Here is a 16,058-nt window from a genome sequence, read left to right as displayed (position 1 = left end):
AACACATTTATGACACACACATACTACACACTTATAACATCTTACAAAAACAGGCTCAATAATGACAATAACTGAATTAAAATCGCAATCATAAACATCAGGGTGGTTAAATATGAATTATGTGTGCTTTAAGGTGCTGGAAAGAAATGACACCCACCTCTCCCACAGGGGAATTGTAGAAAAAGGGGAGAGGCAAAAGGGGTACACTGTATTTATAGTATTGCACCAAAGAAGAAGAAAAGAATGAGGAGGGGCTCTAACTGATAATGAACACAACTACAGGCTTGGAGGTCCTAAAAGTCAGGTATAAAAGGAGAAGTTTGGGGGTTTAGAACACATTTTGTGTAATTATAACAATGTTATTTATGACTCTGTTACACCAGGAGGCTGGTTATCAGAGCAAGCAAATGGGTGTGAGTGTGTTCACCCATCTGAAAGATAGGCTTGATATCACACCACTGTCTCTGTCTGCCCTTTAATTAGATAATGCAAAAGCCCGTCTGAAAACTCCAGCTAACTCCAAACAAACACACAGACACACACACACATACACACACTGCAGTCACCTCATCCACATCACGCCACCTCTCACCAGTTGGAAGTCAGGAAGTCCCCAACAACAGCTGCACCACTGTATTGAGCCGTTGTACTACAACACATATCAGAGATGAATAATACACAGCTTTGCTTTTGTACTTGACACTCTGGATAAGACCAGCCTGAAACTATTGATTTCAATTTACATGGTGTGGTTCTTGTGGTTTTTCTTGTTATGATGATTACTGTGTTCATTAAACCTTTAATCTGCCCATATCGTTTAATCCCTCTTTGGAAATATTTATACACTTTTGTTTTTAATTTTGTGAAACTTCAAGCTCCTCCAGCATTTCTGAGATGTTATGTGTAGAAAAAAACCCATCTTGCTAGTATCACTGTTAAATTCTCAGAAATTGACTCAGTCTGTAACCACAGTTGAGACAACAGCGTCATCATTGTCCTCATGTGGTTGCAGACAATAGCTGGACTTAGAATTCCTTTTAATATAGTTCCAAGCGCTCATGTCTATTGTCTGGAGGTAAACTTTTATATTCAAGTAAATTAAAGAAATTAAAAAAGAAATCATCAGCCTAGCATCTCGTAGTTTTTCGAAACAACAATAATATTTCAAATTAGTTCTTTAAAATGTTCCCAGAACACAGATTACATAATTCAGAGGGGCCGACTGGAAATCATTGACAGTTAAGAAACAAATAATTCAAAGGAAGGGAGTGGTGCACACATGGTGAAATGGAGAGAACGAGCGGCAGTTGGGCAAGAAGAAGGATCAGGTGATGGGCTGGGGCGGAGTTCTTCCAGACCGACGAGGTGTACTGTTTCTACCAACAAGAGATGACCTAATGTGAATGACAATCTGATCACGTGATGCTGCCGAGAAAAGCCCCTTTTTTAAGTTTCAAACTTTGGGTTTGAAACAAGAAAAAAAGACCTAAAAAAAGGTGTTAAAAGCCTAATACACACTCAAAAAAATGAATGAGGTGGATTGTTCAGTGTATATTAATTATTTATTTTCATTTTACTTAAAATATATGTTTTTGTTAAGTTAACATATGTTTTTCTAATCAAGTCTACGTAATTGTGTCTATTATTCAACGTACATAATACTAATGTGTTACTTGATCGCATAACATTTAAGTCAATTAGGATCGATATACCTTGTATATCCACAAGGTGGCAGTAATGCAAAAACAGTTGTAATGAAACCGCGCAGAACAAGAAGGTTTCACGGCTTGTGCCTGCTCATGCGCAAGACTTCAAATTTAACTGAAAAAGGCTGTTTTGGCGCCAAGCTGCTGTTTCTTTGAGAGGTAAGACCACTTTTTTCTTTGACTATGTTGTGTAGTATCTATATGTCCAGCATGGTTATATTTTGCGTTTGTCTTACAAGACATGTTATATCGTTTGCGTGTGCTTGTTAGGGCCCGAGCACTGACAGTGCGAAGGCCCTATTGTAATTGCTCTGTTTATTATTATTATTATTATTATTATTATTATTATTATTATTATTATTATTATTATTATTCCGGCAAATGAATTGGCCGTTTGAGGGCCTAAACATGCTCGAAAACTCATGAAATTTTGCACACGCGTCAGGTCTGGTGAAAATTTACGTATTTTAATGTTCCCAGACATGGCCAGGGAAAATTAGCTCAGTAGCGCCACCTAGAAAAATGAAAAACGCGAGCCCCCGGTATGGGTATGACCTACACGTTTGAAAGTCGGTACACCTATATAACGTTCAGAGTCGAACAAAAAAGTCTATTATGGCAATGTCCTAAACCCAACAGGAAGTCCGCCATTTTGGATTGAAGGTGACATTTTGGGTCTGATTTTACCGTTTCCATGCCTTGTACTTTAACGAACTCCTCCTTGGGATTTGGTCCTATAAACTTCAAATTTGGACAGTGTCAACTACACCCTTGTGCCATGTTAAATTGCGGAGCTTTTGAGTTTTCACAATACTATGAGGCCGTGGCGCCATGGCGAATTTCGATGACTCGCCATGAAAATCTTATTGCCTCTCATTTTGTCATACATTTTCTGACCTTGACCAAAGAGCACACATATGATAAGGCTCCACCCCTGAACATATTTCAACTGCCATATGTGACATAAGGGACAGCGCCACCTAGTGGGAACAGGAAATGTCATGTTTTACACTTTGGGGTACAGTATAGTGATGGGTGACATCTGTAGCCTCAAATTTCTCCAGGAAAGCCTTAAGGAGTTGGTCTTGGGTTACAGTGAAAGCTGTGAGTTTTCGCGAAAGGGTGTGACCCCAGCAGCATGGCGAACTTTGATGTCACGCCATGAAGAAACAAATTAGTATAACTCAATGAAATCCAGTCTGATCAGTACCAGACTTTACAGGCATGATGTCAGACCCGCCCTGAACAGATTGATGTGCCCATTGTCGGAAATACGGACAGCGCCACCTAGTGGCAACAGGAAATGTCATGGCTTTAACTTTGTTGTACTGATTTTCACAGGTTGATCGTGGCCACCTCAAAAGCGGTGAATATCACCATCAGTCCCTCGTGATGCTTCAGTGCAAAAATTGTGACTTTAAACTGAACGGCGCACCCTGGTGGCAACGCGGTTCATCATGAAAGATGAAGTGGCTTTTGAGGGGCTTGGAAAGTTTATAGAGGCTTGAAATTTGGCACACACCTCCAAATGGATGAAGGCATTGTTGTTATGTAACCATGTTCCTTGAATAGCGCAAAATGGCTCCACAGCGCCCCCTACAATATTTCAAAACATCAGCCCCTGCTCTGTGTTTCATCTATGAGTCTGACACTTGGTAAGCTCATGGAAGATATTAAGATGTACAAAAAAGTCTCTTGGTGCAATATCCCAAATCCAACAGGAAGTCAGCCATTTTAAAATTAATGTGTAATTTTGATGACATTTTCCCCCCTTTTCAGGCCTCATACTTTGACGAACTCCTCCAAGGGATTTCATCATATTGAAGCATTCTTCAGTGTGTAGAATCTAAAGACCTTTGTGATGTTAAATTGCGAAGCTTTTTCCGTTCAGGGAAACGGGGTGGTCATGGCGGCACGTAGAGTTTGAATCACTCGCAAAAAGCAGTAATCTGCTGTCACTAAAAAACACAATGTCCAATCTCTCCCAAAGGTCGCAGGTGTGATGAGACTCGAGCTTGGAAATGTTTGTTATGCTATTTGTCAATAATGGTTAGAGCGCCACCTAGTGGCATGACTATAATCCTGGTTGAATAAGATGAAATGTTAGCTGGTGATTAAAAGCATGAAATCCATCAATGTGACATCACATCGGACGTGCCGGTTTGAGGTGTTGGCAGTGGCTCGACGTGCCGGGGGTGCGAGGGCCCTCATAACGCTGCTTGCAGCTTTAATTTTACATTAGTTTTACTGGGTCCTGGACATGCTTATTTTGTGGACTGTGTAAGAAACATTTTTATTGTTTTTTGTTTTATTAAGGGATTAGCTACAGGGGTTCATGGGGTTATTCTTTCAAGGGGTTATTTTTCCATTTGCTTTCTTGGGATTCCTTTTCTGTAATCCGAGAGTCGGAAATATCGAATAGGATAGCAAGGATAGCATAAAGTGACATTTAAAATCCAAAAAGTCAAGGGCGAAAGCCACTGTGACACCATTGTTCTGCTCTATCAGTAATCTGTATTATGTAAAAATGGTCTGTAAATACAGCATGTTTCCTAGCGGAGTTATACATATCAATGTAGTTATAAATTACAGTTTGTGAAAGTACACACTTAATTTTTTTAATAAAATTATTCAAGACATATGAGTGGACAGACAATGGAGGTCGACAGACCTGGTGATAATTGCTTCTATAGAAAGTTAGCACATGGCAGTGTCAATCTCTTGCTTTTCTTCTGAGTAGTATTTTATTTAGTTGTAATTCAAACAATAATTTGCTTCTTGAAATTAAGGAATTAATTATTTTTTTTCTTTATAAATCTCAGATCCTGCCTTTACCTGCTCCCTCCTATACTGATGTGGTGTATGTGGTATTGCTGAGCTTGTATGTGGTATGTGAACTGTTATACTTTTAAAAACAAAACTGTTTTATAAGTTAAGTTTTCTTTTGTGACCCATCCCATGCCCCTGTTATTTCTTCTCCACATCTGAACCATGGTAAAGGTTGCAGTTCAAGGGCCTGAGGCATGAAATTCTTTTCAGATCAGCTGTGATCAATATTTTTTGGAACTTGATAAATAACAATAAAAGCTGTAATGGCTCCATTAGCATTTTGTGTAAATGTTTGTGTTAAAATTATAGCTTTAATGAGGTCTTACTACATTAGTTTTAGTTTGTATATGTGTACATATAGTATGTATATTTACAGTACAGTATGTTGTGTTTGTTGACATATTTTCAGGTGGAAGCAGAATATGTGAGGATTACTACTGCTGCACATGTTCCAAGGCTTTTTACACAACTTGACCAATACACTGACCAGCTCATAAAAGTCTTCAAGAAAAAAGGAGGCGTTGCAGGGAAGAAAATTAGACAAACTTTGGCCCCAGCCACACAGGTGCGTTATTCTGTTGGTAGCAAAATATTATGGCTAATAAGATCATTTTCAAATTTAAACAGCTAGTGTATGGTAGCTGCACAGTGCACTTACATTTATATTAAGCAAGACAAAGTTTGGTACTCAAAACGTTGGAAAATTTAAATTACCTAAACATATGTAAAATCTGATCCCTTGATTTAGGTTAAACCAGAAGTGAATGTTTTTATGTTATGTTTTGAATGCAAAAAAGATGATGTATTAGTTTGTCTTTACCTCCATTATGGACATATATAATGTGGTGGAAACCCTGCCCAACAGGTTAACTATTCATGTCCATGTGATGATTAGTTGGTCTTGTGTACATGTCTATCTGTGCAGTGGATATGTCATTCATTTTGCGTATAATGTGAGTTTCTGTCATCCTAAAGTATATCTGTTTTCTCTTCCTGTATCTCTGCCACTCTCTACAGAAGGAAACCATTGAAAAGGGGAGGGAGTGTGTCCTCAGGGCACTACCTTTTTACCTGAATGAAGACCCAAGCATCCTCTTCAAAGAATAATTGGTTGGTAATTTTAGTTTAGTTTTTTATCTGTATTAAACCAAATTTTGAATAACTAATGTTGTTGCATGTTGTAATGTTGTTGTTGTTGTAATTTGCATGGAACCTGTTTAAATGTTTTGGGAAATCTTCTTGTATACCCAAACTATTTATATTTATCGTTGAATCTGTAGTCTAAAATAGTGGCGCACTGGGGTGCATGTTCCTAATATTGTGTTTACGTCATTAAAGGGTAGCTTTGGCCCTTTTTCTTTCTTTTTTTAAAACTGGATGCCATTTTTCTATGTTTTTGTGTCTAAGCTACAGCTGTTCAGAGGGAGCTGGAACAAATTACCCTTGCTATCTTTACCATCGAAAGAGCTGATGCCAGCACTCCTCCAGCCGATGTGGGTGTAAGCGCCAGACGTCTGCTTTATATTTTTATTTACGATTGAGTTCATGTTTGTTTTATAATTCATAGATTCATTACATAAGTCATCTTTTCAGGATTAATAAATGTGAAAATATATGTGTTTACATAAAGTAATTTTAAGTCACTGTTTTGGGATTGGAACCTAAAAGGGGGTACCTCTCACTTTAATTATGTAAGTGCAATAGTAGCATGAAACCCTGTGTGAGAGGGAAGGGGAGGAGCATGGACAGAGAGGTTAGGAGTCTCACGGTTTTCTGACCGTGTGCACAGCTAGTTCTGGATAACTGCTATTTTTTGGAACTTTCATGCTTTTTAGGAAGGAGTTCATTGTTACATCTTCCGTTTGTAATAAATAAACAGTCTTCAAATCATAATGCAACTGGAAGCATTTCTTTTGGAAACCAGGAACACGCGTCAGCCATAGACTCTTCTTTTTTGAACTTGGTTTATTGGAAATTACCCTACAGTGGGTATAACCATCTAGTGTGTCCTGCATGACCTGGAAGACCTGGCCTCTGCATGTGCACTCTTAATGGGTGGGATATATGCACTGAATCTCAGTTAACCTCAAGACTGAAAGCTAAGAGACAATCAAAAGTATTGAGATTTAAAGGATTTAATTGAGAGATGATTCTGCACCAGAAATGTTGAAGGGTGGTGTGTATATTAGCGTTCAAGGCATATTGTTATGAGGTGGAAATATGTTCATATTCAGTTTGTGTTACATTGTGTGCATTGTAAAGGTAATTGCAATACATACTAAAATTAAGGGTAAGTTAGGAGGTTGATCTGATATCCTCGTGTTGGTGTTGTTCCCAGATCATCATACTAAATGTTGTTCCAGGATCAACATTGCAAGTGACCAATCAGAATGTTGTGACGTCATACTTTTGCGACTTCGGGAAAAACCGGCGTAAAACAAAAAACTGTACTTAAGCTGCGTGAAACCGCCTCTGTCCGCCGATCAACTGACCCTAACCCTAACCGTAACCCTTTAATAAACAGTAAGCAGAATTGATATTGTCCTTGCAACATTGGAATTTCATAAATGCACGAATGGCTTGGAATAGAATAACGTCACAACAATGTGATTGGTCACTTGCAATGTTGAACCTGGAACAACATTTTCATGATGGTCTGGGAACAACCCCAACACGAGGATATCAGATCATCCAAGTTGGGAATGCAGGATGAATGTATATTTTGTGGACTTTTAAAGACGAACAATTGTTTCCATGTTAAAATGTTTCCATCTGAAGTTTTTTGCCCAAACACTGGTAAAATAAATGTTGACAGTGGCGAGTGTTAAATGGTTACTGCTGTGCTGTTGCAAAAAAAACTGAACGCTGACAAGCTGTTTTATTGTTAGACCATAATGTTGGCATGTTTTGTTAAAGTTTTATTTGGGATGGTGATGTAATTTTCTTTGATTGCTAATATCAGTGGACTATTTATTATTATTATTATTATTGTTGTTGTTGTTGTTGTTACTTTTTTTTTTTTTTTTTTTTAAATTGTGGCTGTTGAGGTGGACACTTCACTTTGCATTGTTAAAGGAAAGCACTTCATTGGCATTGTGTTACTGGACTGACCCTAAGCAATCATTGCAAATAGCAACTTTGCTATCCATTTTAGACACTAAAAGAAAAAAACACTCACAGACCTTACTAGCATCACATGTGCATAACTCAAGTGTCATCTTATCAATGTGTTATGTGATCTTCAATGCGTTTTTTTTTCTTCTATTTCTGGTAGATACAGACATTTAATTTAAAGTCTTGATGTTGCATCTGTCTACATACTGTTAATTACTAACCCTAATGAGCTGTTGTGTTTTATTTTGGACTGGGTTTACACAAATGCTCACTGAATGTGTTGGCAATAAAATAAATTTAAAAAAATAAGTTGGATGTACTTAATTCATTTGTGTGGAACCTGTTGACAAAATAGATTTATGTAAAACTAATTAATAAAGCACAAGGTGGCTGAAAATATAATATTTGAATTAATCTAACTTAAATTTAACATTTTACTGCCACAAATAAGAAATGTGTTGAAGTAACTAATCTAAACTATCTAACCTGAAAATATATCATCTATGTTCATACAACATAACTTGATTTAGTTAGTCTTAAATATGTCTTGTTAATCTTAAGTAGTTTTTTTAAATTAGATGAACTAAAGATTTTTGCTTTAAACTAACATAATTCAATTTCGTGGAACCTGTTGACAAAATAATTTTAATTAAAGTCAACGTTTCATTTTTTTGAGTGTACAGTTATACAGGTTTTTCTAACACAACTTCATTGTGCTGATTGTTCTGGGTGAGTAAACCTCTGCAGGAATGGAAAGGATGTAATGGTTGAGTAAGATGTAATGAAGCTAAAATCAAACTGAGGTAAATGTCTGTCATGTGCAGTCAGAACAAGAGGTGCAATCAAACATAATAATTGAAATCTTTTAGGGAGGTTTTCATGCAGAAGCTTAAATTGTTCTGCCTAGATGCTCCTTTGGACATTTTTTTGTTGTGGAACAACATTTGCATGCACACAGTGGTCTGGAAAGTTCATAATAAATGCAAAGTGAGAGTGGCAGTCACATAATAAAAACAAAGGGCATAATGACTGATCGCAGAGTAAATGAACTACTGGTCTTGGCAAACTAACAGTTGTCTGGACGAGTTCATATTTACTGTTCATTCTGATCTGTCTGGACATCTTATCACTGTGAATCTGTCAGCAAAGTTCCCCAGAGTCCCCCAAAGTTTCCGTGTTGCAGGATCAAGCTTATAATGGTGCTTTAAGATCCTTTAAGATCCTGCTGTGAGGGACAGCGACACTGTCCACCACAGTGGTGGTAATAGTATAGAGTAGGACTGTAGTTACTTCTTTTGATTTGTTTTACAGTGTGTTTGTTCCTCTCCCCATGTTCACACCACCTCCACTGGCACTTCACAAGTGCACCTGTGATGGGGATGTGGAATCCGACTGAACGTTCCTGTCTTGTATCACCTTTAAAAAAGAAATTGAAACATTTTGGTTTCAGATCTTTGTTTTTCATTTATTTTTCCACCTGTGAAAAAACAACCCATTCTGCAGGCTTGTATTATGTGTAGTGATATATTTCCATCAGTTAAACTGGGAAGATTTCACTGACTGCGATAAAGGAATTTTGAAAAAATGTTGCTATAACAGCGACAGTTAAGCCACATTGAGAGAGTTGAGATGACAGAGACATGGAGTTGATCCCATTTCACATTTACTTTTTAGTGGCCTTTAGCTGACACACATCCAGAACAGTTCAAGTGAGTGAAAGGTAAGTGGGGACCTCAAAATGGTCTCGTTAATGACCGAAGTTCAAACTTATAAATGGGGCAAAGGGGATATTTTATCAAAAGGCTAAGCTGTGCTGGATGTGTGTCAACTGAAGGTCAAAATAACTGGAGGCAAAGTTTAGAGAGGCAGAGTTGAGAGGGTTTGGACACGTGCAGAGGAAGGATAGTGGTTATACTAGACAAAAGATATTAAAGATGGAAATCCCAGGCAGGGGGTACAAGACAAAAACCACAGAGGACCTTCATGGATGTGGTAATGGAGGACATGCAGAGGCCTGGTGATAGGGTGAGACGCTGTGGTGACCCCTAAAGGGAGCATCCAAAGAAAGAAGATGGCCTTTGATAAAACAATAAACAAATCAAATGAGTGGCAATGCAAACACCTCAAATAAGCTCGTATAAATATTTCTTTTTTCATTTACATTTAATTTATAATTGATATTCAAATTTTGTTTTCACTGTATTATTTCTCCATATTTACAGTTTTTCTCAGTCGCTTTGGTGCGTTTCTCAGAACACCATTAACATTTGCACAGCAGTTAGTGCATTTCCCAAAACAATTAGTGCAAACTGCAAAACCTAGTGGATAGCCTGCAAAAGCACGTCACATGCACAGAATTGATTATCCATACCTCAAAAGCAAGTATCCATGTCAATGAAACTGTCAGTGCCATCAAAATGAAAAGTCTTGACACCATCTTTATGAACAAGATAGTCAAATGGCATTGTCATGTTTCCACTATGACAGTTTATAATTTCAGTGTTTCCCATTGCAAAAACAATTGGTGACACCTGAAAATGCTGACGACAGCACTATGGCCTACCTGTACAGCCATCTGAAATGTGCAGTAAAGTCACTGTAGATGTTATGGGAGTCTTGGGAGTAACTGAGACACTGAATACGTACGTTTCACATTTCCATTGTGTAGAAGTGTTTGTAATCCTACAGAATTGTGCAAAAGAAAAATATGCTACAGTCACTTGTGCACTGTATGTAAACATAAAATCACCCATTTGGTAGAGCTGTGCACTAATGTGAACAATAAACAGCACATGTAACAGTACAGTAAATCATTCTGGCACATCCAGACGTTCCTGTCTGTCTGGCCACATATTTTCATCTACATCACAACAGATGTTATCCCTCGCAATGCAGCGAGGAAAGTATCTCCTGGAGTGGCGAATCCATCCTCTGCAGGACCCTGCTGTGATGTCGTCACATGCTGCATCCATGGCTGCTAGCAGGGCCATTTGCTCATGTGGATTTCATTTTTCTTGAGTACTCTGTCAATTGTTGAAATTGGAACAGATTCAATATTGCCAAATACCGTGACAGCGCTTTGTATGTCTCTCAGCTTTATTGCATTGTTTACAATGACCATTGCACAAATGGCTTCTTCTTGCTGTGGGGTAAAAAGGGGCCCTCTTCCGCCTCCGCGAGGTTGTCTTACAATCCTATGTGGTGCAGAGTAAACTTTTTGTGAAATTGCAAATACAGTACAGTAACATGTGATGTGTCTGAGATGGCACAGTACAGTACAGTGTATTACTGTTTGCATACCTGTTTTCCCTACGGAATGTTTGAATGATTGAACTGACAGTAGTTCTTCCAATATTGGGTTGCACCCTTCGACCAGCCTCCTCCATGGTGAGGCCGTGATTGACAACATGGTCCACAATTGTAGCCCTTATTTCATTAGGAATCCGCCTATATCTGCCTCTTCTCCCTCTTCCCCTCCCCCTTCCTCCCCTCATCCTCACCCCTCTTCCACGGTGCTGACCTTCCATTTTGTGTCACAGAAGTGTAGAAATGGTACACACTAGCTCCTGCGCAGTTTATATATGCTTGCCAATTGGGGATTCACAGGATTCATCCATAATTGACAGTGAACAAGTTGTTTGTCATTGGTTACAACTAAACTTTCACACGCCTCCTCATGAGTGACAGCTGTAATTCACCTGAGATCAATTTTTCAATTTCGGAGACATTTCCAGGAAAAATGATACAGAAAGGTATAGGATTTGCTTGACAGATGGCCAATATTTGGCATGTGATAACTAGTTCAACAATTTTGTGTGTGATGACTCAAGCAATGGATGTATGACTATTAGTTTTATTGGGAACGACTATTCAGCATCCATAGGTATGATTACTTTTGACTGACATGACATAAGCAAATGGAAATGTCAGAAAGCAGCAGGGAAATGTATGGAAGCAACTGATTCATGTCCAAAATCATTTGCAGTTTGTTCAGAGAGAGGAGAAATTGCTACTAAGGCTACGTTCACACTGCAGGTCTTAATGCTCAATTCCGATTCTTTGATCAAATCCGATTTTTTTGTCTGCGTGTTCACACTACAAATAAAATGCGACAGCAAACGTGCTCTAGTGTGAACACTCAAAGCGGCCGCATGCGCAAAAGAAGACGTCACACACAACGCCCTCTGTTTACACCCAGAGCAAACAGTAGTGTTTGACTGATGACCCTTAATATAAAGACTTCGGACTTTACATTTCCCAATTTTTGCTTTAAGTTATTTTGTTATTTACATAATAATGTAAATAACCTAATAATGATCCTTATTGCTGTTTTAGAGGAGCGGTGCTTCAAAGGATAGCTGCAGATTTCTGTCAGAATCTGCAGATTATACAGTACAAATAAAATGTTCACGTTTCTCCAACGTTGTCTTCCCAACAGTTTCACTGACATCTACACTGGATGGCCAGGAAGCGTTCGCGATGTCTTATCGGGCGCTTCTCCGGCGCTGATAATTGGCTTCTGTCTTGTGTCAGTGACGTAAAAGACGGATTTAATGCGACATGACCATTCAAACAGCAGTCGCTTTCTAAAACATCGGATATGTATCGGATTCAGGACCACATACGAAAGTGACCCAGATCGGATTTGAAAATATCGGATTTGCGCCGTTCACACTGTCATAGCATGATCGGATATGGGTCGCATAGGGTCAGAAAAATCGGATTTGATGCGCTTTCGCCTGCAGTGTGAACGTAGCCTATGATGTGCACAAATGACTGAGTGTTGTGGAGGTTGAACTAATAGTTATGAGAATTTCAATTCTGATCTGAGAAACGCACCAAAGCGACTGAGAAAAACTGTATCTTCCCAAGCTAATTTCTGTTTTGTTTTCCTTTTTCTTTATTCTTTATCCACATCATTCCCTTATAAGAAGAATAACTGCCCCCAGACAGGAACTGAGTCTCGTAATTCAGTAGACTAAACAACTAGTGAGTCATTCATTTGTTTATTTATCCATAAGGACGTCTTGGTCCTTCATACTACATTCTTTGTGGCAAAGAATGTAAAGTTTAACCTGTGAGCTATTATGAGTCAAACATGTTTATACAAATCAAACAGATAGATAGATAGATAGATAGATAGATGTGTCATCAGAGAACTTCTGCAGGTGGCCTCTCTGATAGTGAGTGAGTTTGCTGCAGAAGACAGCTAACAGCATCATCTATCCCCACAAGAGGCTTGTAAACAAACTGAAGAGGGTCGAGAGCATGTTTCACCTGCAAGCTGAACCAGGCAAGAACCAGTCTCTTCAGCATCCATCGTCAAAATCATCCTTAAATCTCATCTTAATCACATGCGATTACGTTTTTTTGACTGCAACTCCGTTTTGATTGACAATTGTGACATACCGCATAGACACACGTCAAAGTACTCAAATGTGCCTCAGTTGTTCGTACAGCAAGCATCTCCAATAAATATTTTGTTTCAGTGACACACACAGATATGCACAACACATAAACATTGTGTTTACACCCCAGATGGATTCACGAGGAGAAAAAAATGTAGAAAGAAGCCACACGGGCCTCTTTCTACCTTCCTGTCTTTACAAAAACACAGGTTACACCCATCTTTGATCTCTTCATTTTTTTTCTTCACCACTTTTTTTTTTGTTTTTTTGTACATTTGTGATTTTGTTATTTTTATAAAAACCTGTCTGTAAACATTTAAAAACATCCCAAAGAACTACAAGGAAAGTAGTGATACTTACCCGCAGCCTCCAGATTAACATGCCTTGTAATCTTAGATAAGAATGTTGCAAAACATTTAAAAAAACATGCAGGTAACTATTTAATCTGGGAAGTGAACTCGCTGTGACATTTCCAGAGGTTTCTCAGAGCTTTGGAATTTTACACAATTACTCAAGGCCACACATTAAAGGGAGCGTTATTGAGTCCTGCATGTGCTTGGTAATGTTCTAGTTAATTAGGAGTGAGAATGTTACAGAGCTGCTTCTAAGTACCTTTATGTGTTTCACATAGTTAATAACACAACAAGTGTACAATGGTGTTAACATGAATCGGGTTATGTCATTCTCTACAGTATGGGCAGTGCCTGCAGTGAGAATATCAGAGCAGTTCACAGATGGTGCTGTAGTGAAACTTGCTGGATTAATTAAAAATAGAAACATTTAGTGAGTCAGAAAATAGTCTTAATTGTTTAGTTTTATCTTTGTTAATAGAACTCAAAATATTAACACAAAGATGAAATGATCCAGTGGCTGATGTTTTGCATTATACTGATATTGAAGCATTTGCCCTTTGATCTGCTACACATTGTCTTTCTGTTAAATAAATGGTGTAGATTTGTTTTACCTACTGATCTAGAGAACTGGACCTCCATAGGAAAATGAAGCATCTATAATCTATTATCCCTCTTGTGAATTGGATCAATGTGTATTTTCTGACCTATAAGTACACTAGTGCAGTAATCATTAGTGCAGTATTACTAGAAGTTGCAGCTTACCTGGTATTGCTTTAAGATCACAAGTCTGTGCATGTGTGCGTCACTGAAGCCTTGGGACACCTACAGTAGCAGGAACTGTTTCACAAGTAGGTTTATAAACATGCAGGTTTTCCTAAACAGGCAGGAGTTATAGAACTATAACTAATGGGTAAACTGAGCCCTGGCCCTTTCATAGATGATCATCCACATCAGGAAAGTTGTGCACATGATGAGTCTGTTCTGGCATAAAATGCACCCAGACATGTTGGTCTGAGGTAGTATTGGTTATTTAATATCATTTATTTCTAATGTATCTCAGTGTTTGGCCAACTTGGCTCGTCATATATGCACAGTGGCACATTCACCACTGACATATCAGGTCCATAAGGGTGAGAGGTTGGGTCACGCTGGCCCTTTAGGTTACAGCAATTTTATGAACGCTTCTGATGGTGTTCATATTAGCAATGTATGCACAACACGAGCCGGTCTGATGTGTTGCCTAACAGTCATATCAGATACGGTCAGCTTGTGGAGCATAATTTATCCTGCAAATTGGTTTCCTATTATATCGAGATTGAACCCTCAGCTGACGATCAACAATGCAGTTCCTCCCATTTTGTAAATATCACCAAAGGTTCTTCACATCCACTTCCACACCTTCTAATTGCCACAAACGCCAGCCTGTCGCTCACCAACCGACTATACAAACCTGCTTGCAAGAGCCACTTCTCGTTTCCCCGTTGTGCTATCGTTTTCTTCCAGTGCAGTGCAATTACAAACATTCATACTTGTGGTTGAGGCTGTTTACATTTTTTTATCACTTGAAACTTTGATTAAAAGCTGTATCTTTTAATCAGAGTTGTTCATTTTTAATGAGTCGCTGAGTTTCTTCTCTACTCTGAAGGGATTTCATGTATCTAAATGTCGGCACACCTGAGGCAGTACACAGTCAGTGAATTGCTAGCGCTGCCTCTCATTGTTGACCTGCCTTTGCCATAGTGATGTACAGTTGATTAACGAGTACCGTGCTGGAGTCATTAACTTGCTCCTTCTGTGCACCTCCCTAAGGTTTCTGTTCCTTTGTGGTTCAACAAGGAATCTACTTGACTGATCAACATTTAGTAATAATAACTTTATTTATTTAGCACTTTAAAACGGTCACAAAGTGCTGGACAGTCTGGATAAAACACATTAAAAATAAGTGTTCATATCTGAACATACAAACACACAGTCAGGCATATGGTACTGCATTCTTTTATTGAGACACACTTCCATATGCACATTTGCTATGAACTATATCCAGAAATAAGGAAAAGCCGGCAGCTATTTAAAATAAACCACTGATTCAGCCAACCCAATGGGCTGACAGAGGCTGTTCCCAAGTTTAAGAGCCACGACCTCAAAGGCTCGATTGAAGTGAAGCCTCAGCAGGTCTGCTACCATGTAGGGTTTTACACATAATAATACAACTTTCAAATTCATCTTAGCTGCTGCATTCTGAACCAAATGAAGACAGGCTAACGAGGACAGAGAGGTGCACACGAAGAATTGTTTAAAGTAATTGAGACAGGAGAAAAGGTCTAACTTTATTGTTACTTAGATGAAAGAAACAAAGCTGGATGAGCCTAGAGAAGAGAGATTCAAAATTCAAATGGTGGTTGAAAATAATTGCAGATGATTTGATATTGCTGACAAGGAGGTCTAAGTAATTAGTCACTACCCCAGAGAAGCAGTCAGTATGGTTTGAAATAAATTACTGGATTTGAGGCCATTTGCTAGCCAAGCCCAAACTGTTTTTTCTGGACGTAAAACCGGTATTCAAAGAAAAATTATATTCACAAAAAAACTCTTAAATACATTAGCTTAGCCAAGAGTGAGAACCAATGTTTATATACCTGTATTCCAGT

At 38.5% G+C, this 16,058-nt stretch overlaps 1 long non-coding RNA gene across 3 annotated transcripts; it reads left to right on the top strand.

Annotated features, from left to right (window-relative positions):
• Positions 1–1,529: 1,529 nt before the first annotated feature.
• Positions 1,530–8,283, top strand: LOC147317730 (uncharacterized). Of its 3 annotated transcripts, none has more exons than XR_015131876.1 (5): positions 1,530–1,865; positions 4,529–4,594; positions 4,945–5,100; positions 5,553–5,645; positions 5,943–8,283. It is a non-coding gene; the product is annotated as an uncharacterized LOC147317730 (long non-coding RNA). The 3 variants fall into 3 exon arrangements; XR_015131877.1 differs by lacking the exon at positions 1,530–1,865 and adding an exon at positions 3,962–3,986; XR_015131875.1 differs by lacking the exon at positions 1,530–1,865 and having other exon boundaries at positions 3,949–4,594; positions 5,943–8,282.
• The last annotated feature ends 7,775 nt before the right edge of the window (positions 8,284–16,058 follow it).

This window comes from Aulonocara sp. 'chitande type north' Nkhata Bay, linkage group LG12, assembly GCF_057382095.1.
Source record: "Aulonocara sp. 'chitande type north' Nkhata Bay isolate Kocher_YH1m ecotype deep benthic linkage group LG12, A_spYH_male_GT1.1, whole genome shotgun sequence".
NCBI lineage: Eukaryota > Metazoa > Chordata > Actinopteri > Cichliformes > Cichlidae > Aulonocara > Aulonocara sp. 'chitande type north' Nkhata Bay.
The sequence above is the reverse complement of the archived record's forward strand: the minus strand, read 5'-3'. Positions and strand labels throughout refer to the sequence as shown.